At 40.7% G+C, this 18454-nt stretch overlaps 1 protein-coding gene across 1 annotated transcript in view; it reads left to right on the top strand.

Annotated features, from left to right (window-relative positions):
- The first annotated feature begins 8939 nt into the window (after positions 1–8939).
- The window catches only part of LOC127633161 (BMP/retinoic acid-inducible neural-specific protein 1), a 226750-nt gene continuing 217235 nt past the window's right edge, over positions 8940–18454 (top strand). The window contains exon 1 of the mRNA XM_052112045.1: positions 8940–9258. The gene's annotated coding sequence lies outside the window, so the exon portion shown is untranslated. The remainder of the gene's footprint in view (positions 9259–18454) is intronic.

The raw sequence follows: 18454 nt of genomic DNA, 5'->3' as shown, positions 1-18454 counted from the left end.
GTTTGACTCGATGGCCGCTGTCACGGCCAAATAAATGGGGATTTGGTTTGGTCTCCACTTATGGTCTCAGGAAAGATCACAATCTATTTCCAATACAATAAAGGTTATAATTACCTAGGCTTGGAGAAGCCTTTGTCTGGGTTTTAAGGGGTCTACATTAGTCTGGGTCTTGGGGTTAGGTTTTAGTTTAGACTTGGGCCTTAAGGAGTCTAGTCTGGTACTTTTAACCACTTTAAAGCTGGGCATTAACTGTATTTGGTCTATACATATTATCCATTAACTTAATAGACCCCTTCTTTAGTGTTTGGTAGGTTTTTGGAGACTCAACCAAACTATTCCCCATTTAGTTGTTGCTGAACCTTTGGTCCATTTTATGAGTATATCTTATAATTTGGCATTGTAAAAAAGAATTAAAATTAAACATCTAGAAAAAAATAAAATAGCAGTAATTATTGGCACGGTAAGAAAGAATAAAAACAAACATCTAAAATAAAAGAATGAAAAACAAAATAACTGAAGTTCCTAAACGTAATTTCAGGAGGAGCGAGTCCATCTAATCTTTCAATTAACAGCCAGAGTATATAAGCAGCTCTTTACCTGTCTTCGGTCTCCAGCATTTGGCCCGGCCCACCCATGACAGATCCATGCAAAGTCTTATTACTCGCTTGAGACATTCATCCTCCTTATCAGATAAGCTATTTTATCCAAATGCTTATGCTATTCAACGAAAGCTTCCGCAGCAGCTCACTATATTCATACATTGTGATAATGGCAGCTGCCACTTTAACTGTGGTTTTCTACCCTGCCATTCTTCCTTTTTAATCATTACCCGCTGAAGCAGATGCTATTGAGGCTGCCTCCACAAAACCGGCCACTGCTTCGCCATAGACCAGTGCTACTGCTTCATATGGCCATGCACAGGTCCTTTCCTCTTAACTGTCTAAATTTTATTCCCAAACTATTGATTGTTTAAATCCCGTTCTAGCGCACAGGTGCTTCCTCTTAGCGGTGCTTCAGTGGTCTCTCTCGATCTTTCTCTAGCTCTCTCTTTCTCTGAATTTCTATGGGTAGTACGGAATATCTCTTCACAAAACTATTGCAATGCAGATACATCAATCATACAAGACATGTATTGTACAGCAGGTGGCGGTCATGTAGTACTCCTAAGGAGCGAATGGCCACAAGTGAATAATGATTGCAAGTCCATTTTCTCTGTTTGCAGAGTTAAAGCTCTTTTATTTTTTCAGATCATTTTGTACTGTTACTGTTTCTAAATGTCACTAATATGAATTTTCTCTTCTCCCTAGACTTATGTCCCCAAAACGTCGACCACATGCTTTCCCCTCAAATAAGTATTAGCAGAAGTTTTCCCTCTACCGGCGCTAGTGCAGCCCTCTCTCCAGTGGCCATGGATCTAACTTTTCACAGATTATTTCTTATACTAGGGAGACATTTCACAGCCCTGTGAATAAGTTTCACCTAAATATGACTATGTTGTCTTTTCTACAGCAACGCCTGAAATTATGCCTTCCGCAGGGGTTTCAACAATATCGCTTCTAGCAGGATTACGTGAGAGCCTATTAAAATTCCTGTCACTGGATTGTACGCAGGTTTACCTCTCGCTTTCTCTATCTAGGTGTTTTTCCAAGACTTCACAATTACCAACCAAGGAGCCAAAGATTGCAAACATTTTATTTGTTAAGAAAGCACAACTGCGGTGCCCCTGCAATTGGCTCAAAACATCCCTAAGCAGCACAAATGTGCTGTCCAGGTGCTGCAACTGCAGAACCTTTCAGGCCATGCCACTAAATCCCCCACAACACCACAAACATATTTCCTCTTATAAAGTCTTGGAGCATAGCTCCTTAAATGTATACCCATCGCAAACCTCAATTCGACAAGATTTACAAGTTGGAAAGCTATGCAGGATTCCTGTCAAATTGCAGTGTTGGCTCTCCCACTTGAATCGCAGTGTGGTCCCTCCCATTCAATCACAATCCAGGCTCTCCTGTTCAAATTGCAACGTGGGCTCTCCCATTCGAAGGCAGTGTGAAATTATACGTCATTCACTCAGTGGGATCTCCCACTGAGTCTGAAACACAGTATAAGCTCTCCTGTTTGAGTGCAGTGGTGGTGCAGTAATCTTAAGAGCCATTAGCATTTACCGTTAGCCTTTGGATTGGCATTTCTTTTGCTCATGGTTTCAAGCACCATATTTCCCTGTCTCTGGGTAGACCTTTAAACGAGGCTACTATCGCAAGCGATTTGATCTGAGAGTATACCTATGGTACAATTCCCTATTGTCGTACACTGGTCCTTTAATCTAAACCTTCCACCCGGATCGGGCACTTACGAGAGTCTGCCTCCATAAGCTGGCCAACTAGATGCAATATATCAATGGTACAGCCCCCTATAGCTGCATAAACGGCCTTCATTTAAAACTTCCACCTAGATTGGGCCCTTAAGTGAGGCTGCCTTGGTAAGCTGGCTGACTAGATGCAATATATCAATGGTACAGCCCCCTATAGCTGCATAAATGTCTTTAGTCTAAACCTTCCACCCAGAGCAGGCCCTTGCATGAGGCTGCCTCTGCAAGCCAGCTGCTTCATTTCAGTTTACCAAAATGGTACTTCAGCCACAGCTTTCGCTGCAAACGCATCGCTGGGATAAGCATTCCAAACAACAAAGGACCAACACAGGACCACATGAGACAACACAACGAAATAAAATACCTATATATAAAAAAAAAACCTACATATACCTATATAAAGTGCACGTGCAAACATGTGCAAAAAGTACAGGGCAGTACAACAAATTTCTTACAATGAACAGGACAATAGACAGTGCAGCGCCGACCAGTACTCAGTAGTGCAAAAAGATGACAAGTTTCTAAAAATGTAAACATAACATACTATGAGATAATGTTCTATGCACATAGCAGTTATTGAGGTAGCAGACAGTTCTAAAGTGACAGTAATTAAAGTGCAACTCAGGACACGTGTGTGTCAAACCAGTCTCTGAGTATTGAGGAGTCTGATGGCTTGGGGGAAGAAGCTGTTACACAGTCTGGCCGTGAGGGCCCGAATGCTTCGGTACCTCTTGCCAGACGGGAGGAGGGTAAAGAGTTTGTGTGAGGGGTGTGTGGGGTCGTCCACAATGCTGGTTGCTTTTGCGGATACAGTGTTTTTTGTAAATGTCTTTGATGGAGGGAAGAGACCCCAATGATCTTCTCAGCTGTCCTCACTATCCTCTGCAGGGCTTTTGCGGTCCGAAGCGGTGCAAGTCCCAAACCAGGCAGTGATGCAGCTGCTCAGGATGCTCTCAATAGTCCCTCTATAGAATGTAGTGAGGATGGGGGTTGGGAGATGTGCTTTCCTCAGCCTTGAAGAAGTAGAGAGCTGCTGGGCTTTCTTGGTGATAGAGCTGGTGTTGAGGGACCAGGTGAGGTTCTCCGCCAAGTGAACACCAAGGAATTTGGTGCTTTTGACGATCTCCACAGAGGAGCCGTCGATGTTCAGCGGAGTGTGTTCACCTTGTGCTCTCCTAAAGTCAACAACCATCTCTTTTGTTTTGTCGACATTCAGGGACAGGTTGTTGGCTCTACACCAGTTAGTCAGCCGCTGCACCTCCTCTCTGTATGCTGACTCGTCGTTCTTGCTGATGAGACCCACCACGGTCGGTGTCATCGGCGAACTTGATGATGTGATTCGAGCTGTGCATTGCTGCACAGTCGGTGAGTCAGCAGAGTGAACAGCAGTGGACTGAGCACACAGCCCTGGGGGCCCCAGTGCTCAGTGTGGTGGTGGTGGAGATGCTGTTCCCGATCCGGACTGACTGAGGTCTCCCAGTCAGGAAGTCCAGGATCCAGTTGCAGAGGGAGGTGTCCAGGCCCAGCAGGTTCAGCTTTCCAATCAGGTGCTGGGGAATGATTGTGTTGAATGCTGAGCTGAAATCTATGAACAGCATTCGAACGTATGAGTCCTTATTGTCTAGGTGGGTGAGGGCCAGATGGAGGGTTGTGGTGATGGCATCGTCCGTTGAGCGGTTTGAACGATCACGCAAACTGCAGTGGGTCTAGTGAGGGGGCAGCTGGGTCTTAATCTGCCTCATGACGAGCCTCTCGAAGTACTTCATGATGATGGGTGTAAGTCGCGACGGGACGGTAGTCGTTGAGGCAGGACACTGAAGACTTCTTTGGCATGGGGATGATGGTGGTGGCCTTGAAGCACGTTGGAACGACGGCGCTGCTCAGAGAGATGTTGAAGATGTCGGTAAGAACATCTGCTAGCTGGTCTGCACATCCTCTGAGCACTCTGCCAGGAATGTTGTCTGGTCCAGCAGCCTTCCGTGGGTTGACTCTACGTAGAGTTTTCCTCACATCTGCCGTGGTAAGACAGAGCACCTGGTCGTTGGGAGGAGGGGTGGACTTCCTCACCATCACGTCGTTCTGCACTTCAAACCGAGCGTAGAAGTCATTTAGCGCATCTGGAAGGGAGGCATCTTTGTCACAGGCAACTGATGTTGTCCTGTAGTTGGTGATGGCCTGGATGCCCTGCCACATGCGCCGCATGTCACCGCTGTCCTGGAAGTGACTGTGGATTCTCTGGGCATGTGCGCGCTTTGCCTCTCTGATTGCCCGTGACAGTTTGGCCCTAGCTGTTCTTAGGGCTGCCTTATCGCCTGCTCTGAAGGCGGAGTCTCGGACCTCAGCAGCGTGCGCACCTCCGCAGTCATCCACGGCTTCTGGTTGGAGCGTGTGGTGATGGTCTTGAGAAAGTGACATCATCAATGCACTTGCTGATGTAGCTGGTCACTGATGCTGTGTATTCCTCCAAGTTGGTAGAATCGCCATATGTTGCAGCCTCCCTGAACATGTGCCACTCAGTACACTCAAAACAGTCCTGAAGAGCAGAGATGGCTCCTGCTGGCCAGGTTTTCACCTGCTTCTGAAGCGGTTTTGTGCGTCTGACGAGCGGTCTGTATGCTGGAATTAACATAACAGAGATGTGGTCTGAGTAGCCGAGGTGGGGCGGGGCTCCGCCCGGCACGCGCCTGGGATGTTTGTGTAAACAAGATCAAACGCGTTCAGCCCCTCTCGTTGCAAAGTCCACATACTGATGGAATTTAGGGAGCACTGTCTTGAGATTTGCATGGTTGAAATCTCCGGCGACAATAAACAGTCCGTCGGGGTGAGCGTTCTGCAGTTCAGCTCATAGCCCCATACAGTTCACAGAGCGCTTCCTTAGCGTTAGCGCTGGGGAATGTAAACTCGGTTATGCAAACAGTGGTGAATTCCCGTGGTAGATAAAAAGGTCTGCATCTAACAGTCACAAGCTCCAACAGCGATGAACAGTAACTAGAGACTAGCATAGAGTTCTTGCACCATTCCGTGTTGATGTAAACACACAAGCCACCACCGCTGAGTCTTACCGCAGAGAGCTGTATTTCTGTCGGCACGAAACGAGGCGAGCCCGTCTAGCTGAATGGCGGCATCCAGAACTCTGTCGCTGAGCCACGTCTCCGTGAAAACAAAGACGCAGCAGTCTCTAAACTCACGCTACGTAGCCTGCTGGAGTCGGATATAGTCCAGTTTATTGTCCAGGGAGCAAACATTTGAGAGCAGGATAGACGGGAGAGCCGGCCGGCTAGGGTTTGTTTTTAGCCTAGCATGGACCCCGCCCTCTTTCCGCGCTTCGCTTTCGCACACCGCTTACGATGTCCTCTCCCCCGGCCACCGGCATCAGGCGACGCCGAGGGCTGGAGGCCTGGTCTCCGCAGCAAGCCGAGTACGCGTAGCGCCTCCTGCAGGTCATCATGCAGCTTGGTTTTTGCATGAGTCTTATATTTCAGTAGTGTCTGGCGATGGTAGACACGAACACAGGTTGCTCCGATGTCCATGTGTTGCAAAAGTCGGGCTTTTTTAACAAAAATAGCACCATTGTGGATCCGGAGTGGCCGCTGCGTGCTACCGCGCCGCCATCTTGGATCAATCAGCTGCCCCGCCCACAGCTCCTGCAAAAACTAGGCAACCACCATCCCACATCAAATACCTTCATCCCTTTCAATTCACTTTTTTTTTTGGGGGGTCTTTCCCTACAATCAAGTCTAATGATCATATACATACTCTAAGAATCCAACTTCCTGTCCTAAACTCCTCCTGCATCTTTTTTTGAGCTCGAGCACCTCTGTGGACAGCACAGCAAATAAGTTTAGCCTTAATAGCTTAAAGGTTACATGGGCAAACAAACTCTTGAATTGAAGTTATTTAACGTAATTTTGGTCCATCTAATCTTTCAATTAACAGGCAGAATATATAAGCAGCTCTTTACCTGTTTTCGGTCTCAGCTGTTTCCAGCATCCCTCCACCTCCCCAACTCCACTTTTACCCTAGGCATCTTGCCCCTCTTAATCATCTCCTATTAATAGTCCTAGGGGGGATACTTCAGAGCTTGAGTTGAAGCTGCTTCATCGAGCCCTTCCTCCGTGGACAGCAATCCAAATAAGTTTAACCTTAATAGCTTAAAGATGATATGGGCTAACGAACTCGTGAATATAGAAATTATATTATAAAAACAAAATATAATAAAACTACAGTATATAATTCTATTTACATATTTTTTTATGTATTTTGGCTTGGCTATACGCAACGCACAATTTAATATCATTTAAACTGACTGATCTCAGTTCAGGTGACTGGCTGTCATTAAAGGGTTAAACTTGCTACACAAGAGTCATGTGACAAAAAAACACTCCACACAACACTCCAGGAAACAGAATAAAGAATTTGATTAAAAAATAAATAAAATACAATATATAAATAAAAAAGACTGATTGGTATTAATTTAAAACTTAGTCCCGCTGTGCTATTTGCTATAGATTTTTTTTAATGTTTCTTTTCTTTTTATTTCTTTTGCTGTTTATTATGTGTTATGAATCAAAAAAGGAAAACAAAAATGCACTCAGCAGTTGAACTTGGGTTCAGGACGATAAAATATATTAAAAGTATATTTTTGAATAATTAAAATGAATAAAATACTACAAATGAAGATAGTCTCTCTGTCTCAATTCAGTCAAGTGGATTTATTGGCATGGTAAGTAAATCAATATCATATATATATATATACATACACACACACACAACATTTAGTTCCGGTCCTCAAATCTGATTGGACGAGAGACATTCCATGAGCACTGATGGTCTGACACCATCAGCACTAAGACTGTGTGTATCACTCTGCTTTTGTTCCTGCTGTTCTAAACTAAAGTGCAATAGCAGTGCAGATGTGTTAAGAGCTATTGTATGTGTGTTTTTACATGTATTTATTTTACAGTACATATGTTAGCCAGCAGGTGGTGGCAAAAGATAATTTTTTTGTGTAATGTGAGCCAGTTAGGTGACGTGAAGTGAATCTGCATTGTTTATACACAACAGCTCTTCGTGATCACTCGTAATATTAATACTAAAGCTAGGACATAGCTTTAAACAAACAACTTTAGCATTCCGACTCATCACAGCTGAGAGACACAACAGCGCTCACCTCTTTCTGGAGTTTCCACATTGGAGAAAAAGTACTGTTCAAAATGGCAGAGAAGATTGTGGTTTCTATAGTAAATGACTCTTGCGCACCGGCTACCGTGAAATAGGGAGAAATACCCCTGCTTGGATGCTATTTTTCCACTGAGAAAACTGATCTTCAGAAAGCTGACAGCATCTTTGCTTGGGAGTGGCAACAGGTGATCACACATGCTCCATCTCTCTCTCTCTCTCTCTCTCTCTCTCACCCACACACACACACATCCATCCTTGTTAATCCAATAACTTGTTAGAGACAACAATGATACTATTTCTGAAGTGACATTTTTGAACTACTAACGGAGGCTTGTATGCATCATTTGTTTTGAACCAGCAATGGCAGATTCTGATCCATTGCATTTTTAAATGTACTTGTTCATTGAACTGTTGTATATAAGAAATATCACACTCGCAATTGTGCTCGCAGCACGAGCAAGAGTGCGATATGGCCCTAAATCAGCAAACTACTTTGATTAACTACGGCACTCGGCCTGCGGCCGAATCATAGCAGTACTGATGTAGGACCATATCGCTGTCTTGCTCGTGTGATATTTCTAATATATTTATATACAGGGTTGCCAGGGTTACTTTTTTACAGATTACAGATTACATGCTGTAAAATGTAATTTGTAACGTATTCCGTTAGATTACTCAAGGTCAGTAACGTATTCTAAATACTTTGGATTACTGCTTCAGCACTGGTAGATTTTTTCACTTGTTTTGAATATAAAAACTTTTACACAAGGTTTATTTCTATTTCTTCTGCTCCAAACTTACTTCTCTGTCTGCTCGTATAAATGTAACACAAATTGTCTCACCGCTGTTCAAATGCACTTTGGTTCGCATCTTTTATATGGATGCATTTTTCCATCTGAAAGTACTAAATATTAAATGAAACAAATGACAATAAAATGCAAAGTAATCTCTTCAGTTAGTAAACTGTATTCTAATTACAAAGTATTTAAATTGTAACTGTAGTGGAATACAGTTACTTATATTTTGTATTCTAAATGCGTAATCCAGTTACATGTATTCCACTACTCCCCAACTCTGTATATATATATATATATATATATATATATATATATATATATAAATTATAAAATAATAACATTTAAATTTCTACAATCTTATAATAAAATATTATACTATATTATACACTAAAATATAATGGTATAAATAATATTTAAATAAATATTATATTTAAATATATATACAGTCTCTCTCTCTCTCTCTCTCTCTCTCTCTCTCTCGCAAACGTTGGATGCGATTGAGACACTCCCCTTTCTGTCTGCCATCAACTCCTCTACAATCCCCTCCACTGATACACGGCGCCTCCTCGTTTCTCTCCTCAGCACCAGACGGACTCTCTCTCTCTCTCTCTCTCTCTCTCTCTCTCTCTCTCTCTCTCTCTCTCTCTCTCTCTCTCCATTCTGAGCTGCTGCACCACTGTCGGATATTTCCTCCGCATCTGTTGTGGCTGACGCTCATTTTACACGTCCGGTGTCTCTCAAATGCTGCTCACCGAACTGAACCGCCGGATTTCTTCCTCTTGAGCATGAGAGCAGTCGCTAACCCGTCCGAAAGCCCGAACCAGAGCCCGAGAGCGCAGCATGAGCCCCGCAGCCGGACCCGGAGCCTCAGCACAACTTTAAAGCCCCGACACACGGGAGAATCCGATTCAGGTGAGTGCGATCGCTCGTTCGGATCTTCGGGAAGAATACGGAGCTTTTAAAAAGCGGGCTGTTCTGATGTGTGTTAGTGATGGCGCACTGGACTCGTGAGAAAATGAATGTTTGAAGGATTTTTAACGCATCACTTCAGTTTCAGATAAGCTCCTTCACCGGGTTGTGCTTAGAAATGTCGCATTTTAAGGAAGTAAATTATGCTATTTGTGCATGGATTTGCGAATAGCGGTACGGGACTGGACTGCAGATGATCCACTCCCAAATTTGAGTAAAGACACGGATGAGTGGTAATAATAATAATAATAATAATAAAAAACTGCAGCGTGTCAGGTTTGTTTTCATGCTCCTGGTCTCTTCACCTTCTCTGCATGCAGAAATACTCATGTGTTCAAGTTTAGATTGATCTGGAGTTGGTGTGTTTGTGTGTGTGTGTGTGTGTGTGTGTGTGTGTGTGTGTGTGTGTGTGTGTGTGTGTTTGTGTTTATGTATTTGCTGAGTCAACTCACAGCCATGGCCACATTTATGACACAAACAAAGTATCATCAAAATTAAGAGTATGACACCTAATGTGTTTAGTGTTTTGCAATTGAGTCAGAAATGTTGCTTCTCACTGAGCATAAAAAAACATCTCATACACGTCTTTGGCACATTATGAGGAAATAAACACACTTTCCACCTTTAAATATTTTCTGCTGCAACTGCAAAGTCAATAATCATGCCCTACTGTGGTTCAAAACAAAAACAACCTCTAATTCTTGCAACACAGGCCTTTATTACCCTGGAGATTTGATGTAGATTGATTTGAAGTGTTTACATTGACATTAAAATCAGTTCTGTGGCACTGAAGAGCATGGAGCTGGTGAAAAGAGGGCACATCTTCGTGACTGTGGCACAAGCAGCATTTCGAGGGCATTGGTGAAGCTCAAAGCTGGAGGTGAAGTCTTGCAAATGTGTTTCTGATGCTTAACTGTTGGGGGAGCTCTCGCACTTTTGAGCTTGATGTCAAATTTGACTTTGAAGCTTTTGGTAATTGAGTGATTATGATGGACACAAAGCAAATGGTGCTGCCGAGAGTTCGAAAGAGTTTTTCCGGGATGCATCCTATTACTGGCGCAGTGAATCAAATGTAGTCACTGTGCACTTTTCATCTGGGTGTATTATGCAAAATTATGATGTACCATCAATTTGAATGATTAGTCTGCATGTATGCTCTAACTGTAGCTGTTGTTTGTGGCCTACTTTGAATCTCTGTTTGAAACAACAGTAACACATAACATTGTTTTCTTTGTTAAGGGTTTATGAATGGCTTCATTAATGACTAATACGTAATTTACAAATGCCTTTTGAATCAAGAATATGCAGTTATAACAACATGAATAAAAGGGCGACTTTCATGCAGTACTTTCCAAACTGTGCATTTTACCCTGCATATTATAAATGCTTAATAAATAACCTTGTTCATACATATATTCATCAAAAACATAAAATGCCCTAATTCATGTTAATTATTTCACAGTGCAGCAAAAATAGACTATTATAGTGAGATTAAAAGAAGGCATTATGTGTGTTTATATTAATTACTGTAATGACTTGCCATGTTAAGAATTGCGCTACTCCGAGTGCTGTTCCAACTTACCTAAAGTCCACTGTAAAACACTTTTCAGATCTTAATGCACATTCACAGCAGATATCATACAGTACATAAAGACTTTTATGTACATAGGTTTCTAACGTTAATTAAGTCTTATTACGCATTTATAACACGTGAGTTAAAATGGCTCACTATTTGGTAAGTGCTGCATGACAGTTGCCGTCTTTATTCATGTTGTTATAGCTGAATATTAATGATTTATAATGCATTTGTAAATGAGTTATTGGGCATTATTGAATCCCTTTATAAACCCTTAACAAAGGGAACATCAGTGTTAAGTGTTACCCCATTAAGTGCTACAGTAGGGTTATTTTTTTCAAGTATATATTATAATGCAATAGATTTTGTTTTTAGCACTAACAGGAAAATAACAATCAGTTTGCATTATCTCAGCAATGCAATCAACTCTCAATGTTTTTATTTGCTCACTCTCGCAATAAATGCACACAAACCCAGATACACATTGATGTCCAATTACCCATAAGCACAAACAAGCTGCACTTGCGACTGTTTGAAAATGTCAGCAGAAGCTACAGGCAAAAATCTGCAACTTAACACCCCGCACGAACCAGCCCTTCACAACAGCCCAGGTGCACGCTGCAGCGTAACTCTCGCCACCGTCGCACCTGCGTGGTCGATTGACTGGTACCTACTCTAACCATCATTCACAAAGGCAAATAATGGAGCTGGTCAATTGAGAGCTAATGGATCTGAGGGAACTAGTCTCTCAGCTTGTCTCCGTCCACAGACATGGAGGCGAAGACGGTCGGTCTACACGCAGACCAAGATGAGAATATCAAGTGCGAGGTGTCTTTGGCAGAGGGAATAATAAGCAGTGTGTGACGCTGGCAGCAGTGGCATTGGCTGCGATGTAAAAGGGTGCAGCTGGGGAACTTGGCGTTCTAGTTCTCAGGAAAAACAGCTCCTGAGGTGCGGTTAGATGGAACGCAGGTTTGTTTATTGTGTGGTTCTTTAGTGTCATCAGAATTACCCACTGAGCAATTTTGTATTGATGGCTTGCCCCTTTCATGTGTTTAAATACATTCATCAGTTCTGATTTATAAATATTCTATTGGCTATTAATAACACATGTGAAAGGTCTTGAGGAATGTTGGAATTTAATATTCAATATTTTAACACTTTACATAAAGTTCAGTATGGTTTAATGTTCATCAGGATTTATTAGATGATATATGCTGTGAATAAGCACGGAGATCTGAAGTGTTTTTACAAAGGACTTTAGGTAACTAAGACTAGGTAAGTTGAGACTGGGAACACAAGTGAGTCCAAATATTACAGTAATGAATATAAACACAAATTTGCATAGTGGCATAATCCTTCCATTTAATATAATAGTTATTAAGAATGTATAACATGTTAGTATTTCATGAAAGTTATTTTTATTCATGTTGGTATAACTGCCTATCATTTATTTATTATGCATTTGTAAATGACTTATTAGTCATTAATGAACCCTCTTAAAAAACGTAACCCTTTACTTTAACGTTAACTCTCTTGAGGGTTTATAAAGGTGTTTAGTAATGACTACTAAGCCATTTATTAATGCAGTATAAATCATTGATATGTTGTTATAATTACATGAAAAAAAGTGGAGACTTTCATGCAGATTGTGTCGTTTTACCTCACGTGTTATAAATGCTTAATAACATTTATTCAACATTATTAACCTATGAAAATATATCTTAATGTAAAGCAGACACATTTCAAGGAATTGCCAATATTAGAAACCTGTTCATGATGTTCAGAATGGTTTAATGATCATCAGTTATTATTATATAAGCATGAAGACTTATTCATGTTGATATAACTGCATATAAATGATGTATAATGTATTTATAAATGAGTTATTAGTCATTAATGAACCCCTTTATAAACTGTTAACAAAGGGGAGTTATCGCCAAATCAGATACTTCCGTAGTTTACCATCAGTACTGCCAGGCTGCTACTAAATATAAGATGTAAGTGGCCAAAATGTAAATATGCACATTATGTTGGTCAGTATTATGCTCAGTTTCATTTTATGCTAAACTTTGAGCCCTTTTATTGCCAAAAAATGTCATAACTCGTGACTAGTGCTGCACAAGTCATTACACCATCACAGAGGCAAGAATGTCTCTGGTGTTGTGATTAATTCAAGACTTTAAGCAGATAATATGAGCAGCTCTCTCTGTGGGATCTAATAATTGCGAAGCAAGGCAAAAAGTCAGTCTCTGGGTTTCAGGCATTTTAGGTAATCTCAGAACACCTTGTGTTAACTGAAATTAGGATGCTGCTAAAATTAGTCCGCTGATAATAATCCTGCTATGCTAATATGAAATCTGCTCAGGGGACATTAAATGAAAACCGCTGGATCAATTGATCTCGCTTGCAGAATTCTTTTCAGCCTTGTAAAATTAATATAGACATCTGAATCGAACATTTATGGGTCAAATATTACACGTCCTCCTTTAGAGAGATTCTGGAGTTGCATAATAAAATGACAGTAAAACAGATCTACTGTCTTTATCAACAGACACTGAATTCATTGTGACACACTTTGCAGGACTTCTACATAATTGTAGAGCAAACCTTATGATATAATTTATCTTTAATGTTTTTAATGGTCATTAAAGAGCTGATGTTATGGTGCTCAGGTCTTTAATAGCTACATGTACAAATCGATCGATCTCATGGATATATGTGACTTCTGAGCTGTCCACTATGGCAGTATCCTTACCCAAATTGAATCTCAGAAGTGATTCAATAGGAGTGTTCAATATAGGCTGCTCCTCATGTAAAGCACATGAGAGTCTCAGCTCAAAATCGAGCGCAACATTGCCCGCCCACTATTTCAGCCATCATGCTTGCAAATGAAAGAGCTGTTAGCCATGAATGAAACCAACCAGCTCCAATGTAAATCACAACAGTACAAAACTTTGATTTGAAGCAGGAAAGTATTTGAAAATTGAAAAAAGACATAAAAAGACAAGATTGTGTACTTAAGCTCTAATGCAGGACTAAACTAAATTACCATGAAGCATTGTGAATAAAATAGTCAAATGAAAAACAATTGAAAATATTTTTTTATCCCCTTTTCTCTCAATTTCGAATGCCCAATTCCCACTACTTAGTAGGTCCTTGTGGTGGCATGGTTACTCACCTCGGGTGGCGGAGGACAAGTCTCAGTTGCCTCCGCTTCTGAGACCGTTAATCCAAGCATCGTATCACGTGACGTGTTGTGCATGACACTCTGGATCCATGCACAACTAACCACACGCCACATTGAGAGTGAGAACCACTAATCACCACCACGAGGAGGTTACCCGATGTGATTCTACCCTCCCTAGCAACCGGGCCAATTTGGTTGCTTAGGATTCGAGCTCACGACTCTAGGGTTGGTAGTCAGTGTCAATACTCGCTGAGCTACCCAGGCCCCAAAACTATTGATTCAAAGATGTTAATAAATAAACAGACATAGAATATTGTTAAAATTATTTTATAAGCTTACTTGGAGAGGTCACAGAGTGTTAATGGAATTGGAAAGACAACTCAGAATCTCCGGATGACCGGTATGATATAACTTTATATCAGAACACTTGATGTACCAACTGACCAACCAGAATACAGTATTCTAGAAAGCCATGTAATAAAAGTATAGAAAACAATTATTTGAATTTTATTACAAAATATTCAATTTGTATTTAGTTTGAGAGTCTAAGGAGATCAAATCAATTGCGTCAGTTATAGTGCGTCATGGGAGTGTGGGCAGTCGCTGCAGAACTCTTTTTCTGTGGTTTGTTTGTCCTGATTCTCTGATTGGTGGATCTTTCTCTTCAGGATCATGGGTAGTGTAGTACTTCACAAGGAATTCTGCTATTAAACATGACTTTGAAACAATGAACGTTAAAATATGGACTGATGGCTTCAACAGAAGCATATACCATCAATTAACAACCTTGGAGCTCACCGTATGTCTGTCTTTAAAGATAAAAATATGAAAATTAAAAGGTATTTATACGTCCGGAACCAGACTGTTGCGCTAAATTGATTCTAAAAATCTGCCGTTAGCATGTTGCTAGGCTAGCTACGTAATACTTAGAAAAGCACAAGAAATATATAAAGTTTAGGATGGCTTTATGGTCATCAGGGTTTTTATATGCTGTGAATGAGTATAAAAATGTATTCATGTTGATATAACTGCATAAAAAGGATTTATAAAGCATTTAAGAATGAGTTATTAGTCATTAGCATTTTTAACCTTAGCGGTTACCAAAGCACTTTACACTGTGTCCCATTCACCCATTCACACACACACTCATATACACCAATGACGGCAGAGCTGCATGTAAGGTGCTAGCCTGCCATTGGGAGCAACTTGTGGTTCAGTGTCTTGCCCAAGGACACTTCGGCATGTGGAGTCATGTGGGCCAGGATGAAAACCACCAACCCTGCAATTAGTGGCCGACCCGCTCTACCACCTGAGCCACAGCCGCCCACTGTTGAAAGAGTTGTTAGCATGAACGAAACCAACCAGCTCCAATGTAAATTCACAACAGTACAAAATGTTAGTATCATCACTATAGCTAGTTTTTATTGAAGTCATATGTATGTTACAATTGCCTCAGCTGGTCGCTACTAAATAGCTGCATAACACTCAGAGAAGCACAATAAATACATAGCACACATTTACAATAGTGCATTTTAATTAGAGTGAACTATTTTAACAACACGTTCAGGATTTAATGAGAAACATTATCAACTTTCTCTGGACTCGACTGCCATCCTGGGTTCATTTTTTTAGCTCATCAAAATGCATTCTTCGTGAGGGATACATGTGAAGCTATCTTCAAAATGTTCTAGGTTGGCAGCTCTAGAGCTAATGTCTGCTACATGCTGGATCATTTCATTTTTGCTGTATGGGATATTAGTATTGTCTTTGCATTAGTACTGAAGTATTTAAATATCTCTTGTTCTGTCTCTTTTCAGTGCTTGCACAGGCTAACCAAATTTGCTTTAGTAATTTTGGGATCAAAAGAACAAGATAGGGGAATACTTTACATTTAACTAACATGCTTTTCAGGGATAAACCTTCAAGCAGTTATTCTGTTGTAGCCAATGCTGAACTGCTGTTAAATTGGATTTTGGAAATGGAAGCCAATTTAAAGGTAATAATGAAAAGCCTTCACATCTGCAGGGGCTCTGCTGTTTATTGCTTTTGATAATTGCTTGTATTTATTTTCTTAATAGCCCATCTACATGTTTTATAATGTTCCTCAGAATTTCTTAGACAGTACGAGGGCATTTTACTGAGATTGCATTGGCTCATCATGTTATATATAAAATGATCCTGTGACATTGTGAAAATAATTGTATCTGAAACGCGTTCGCTCATATCTGAGCAGCCTCTGAGAATTGTAACTAGATTGTTGTGGGCATAGGGAGTTTTTGATTAGGCTATTAAGTATATTAGCTGTAATGAAAGTGCCCACTCTGACTGCAATATTGCCTTTGTCTTTGGTTTCATATCATTTAATAAATATCTGAAATACAGTATATCTACAGTGCGTGAAAAGCCGGAGGAAATATTTAATAATTGTGTATTTTGCAGTTATGTATCAAATGACACTTTAGATAACAAATAAATGCTCAGTGTTATAAATGGAAGTGGATAATACCATATAATTCATGTTAAATGTAAGTGCTAGTTACAAGGTGCTAGTTAGCGCAAAATACGCAATGTATGTAATAATGTTTGGAGTAGAAAAATAATTGTGATATATTGAGAAATTATTCCATCGACACAGCTCTACAGATTGTAACGTTTATAAACCAAATACATTTAATTCTTTAAAAATGCAGAAGTGACACTAAGCTCTTTAAACCTGCTGCTTTATGCAAATATCACTGCTGTAGGAAATCTTTTACTTTTGATTACAGGGCTCTTTGAAGGGAAGTGTGTGGCCCTGCATGGTGGGGGGTTGGGGGGAGCTGGGAAACGGGTTCCCGACAACTGTTTTCCCCTTATCTTCATAAATTATTAAAAGCCATGGTCATTTGCAGCGATTAACCTCAATAATTCATACAATTATGTAATTAAAGGACTGAATGAAAGGCGACCGTGGAGCTAGGCGGTCCCTTAACTGTTAGACTGTGGAGGGAAACACTCGTGACGGGCAGAGAAAATCTCGCCGGCTCAAGCCCATGTTCGTTTGAGGCCCACCAGCTGTTTCGCCATCGCCGTTGCCAGCGGAGACCGCTGGGATTATTAATAAACAATGGCAACCTGTAGGGGAAGAAGAGGTAGAGGTAGAGCTTGCCAGCTGGTGCGATTTCACCTCGCCGTCAAACCTTTTCCCCAAATGTAGCGGTGAGCGTCTGCCAGCCTGCTGGAAAATAAAAGGCCATGTGAAGATGTTCCATGTGTGTCTCTTGAAGTGTCTGTAGAATTAAGGCATTAGTGCATGTCTGCCAGTGCTGAGGCTTTTGAAATGTGCAGAAATAAAACCTTTCATCTGCTCTCTTAATTCTGAGGAAGGATTGTTTCCATATTCTGTAAACCTGCAGCTGTGGATTGAGCCACTCCTTCGTCTTTGAAAAGATAAAAGATAAAGGTTACATCTTCTTTCCCTATACGTTTTCTTAAGCCTCTTCCAAAAGTTTCAAGCAGTGGTTTTCAAGAGGTGGGTCGACACAAGCAATGTCAGACATTTCATTTGTAATAAATCATTTTTATTGAATTTTTAAATAAGCATTTTTTACATTTATGAGAGGATTTTTGTTTAATTAAAAAGAGCATTTTAAAAAAATGCATCTTGCATTCCAAATAAGTTGAATACTTTAAACCAATATTAAACTAGATGTTTATTACCAAAAATGGAATATTAGAAAGTATGGTAACATGTAACGATAAGGTTGACATTAGTTAACTACATTATTTAACACGAACTAACAATGAACAATTCTATTACAGCACTTATAAATCTTTTTTAGAATTAATTTATACATACACTAATTCATGTTTTATTAAAAGTTGTATACATTGGGTAGCTCAGCAAGTAATGACGCTGCGAGTTGCGAGTTCGAATCCCAGGGTGTGTCACTCAGCACCCAAATTGGCCCGGTTGCTAGGGAAGGTAGAGTCACATGGGTTAACCTCCTCGTGGTTGCTATAATGTGCTTCTCGCTTTCGGTGGAGCGCGTGGTGAGTTGTGCAGGATGCCTCGAAGATTAGCGTGAGCCTCCACACACACATGTCTCCATGGTAACGCACTCAACGAGACACATGATAAGATGCGCGGATTGACGGTCTCAGACACGGAGGAAACTGATGTTCGTCCTCCGCTCCCCGGACTGAGGAAAGTCAATACGACACAACGAGGACTTGGGAATTGGGCTTACCAAATTGGGTAGAAAAGACATTTTAAAAAGTTGCATATGTTAACATTAGAAAATGCATTCTGAACTTACAATGAACAATTAAAATTGATTAATTAACATCAACTAGTGTAAGATTAATAAATGCTGTTAATAACTTATTGTTAA

This window comes from Xyrauchen texanus, chromosome 3 (assembly GCF_025860055.1).
Source record: "Xyrauchen texanus isolate HMW12.3.18 chromosome 3, RBS_HiC_50CHRs, whole genome shotgun sequence".
NCBI classification, from domain to species: domain Eukaryota; kingdom Metazoa; phylum Chordata; class Actinopteri; order Cypriniformes; family Catostomidae; genus Xyrauchen; species Xyrauchen texanus.
Note: the sequence above shows the minus strand (reverse complement) of the source record. Positions and strands in the feature narration are given on the sequence as shown.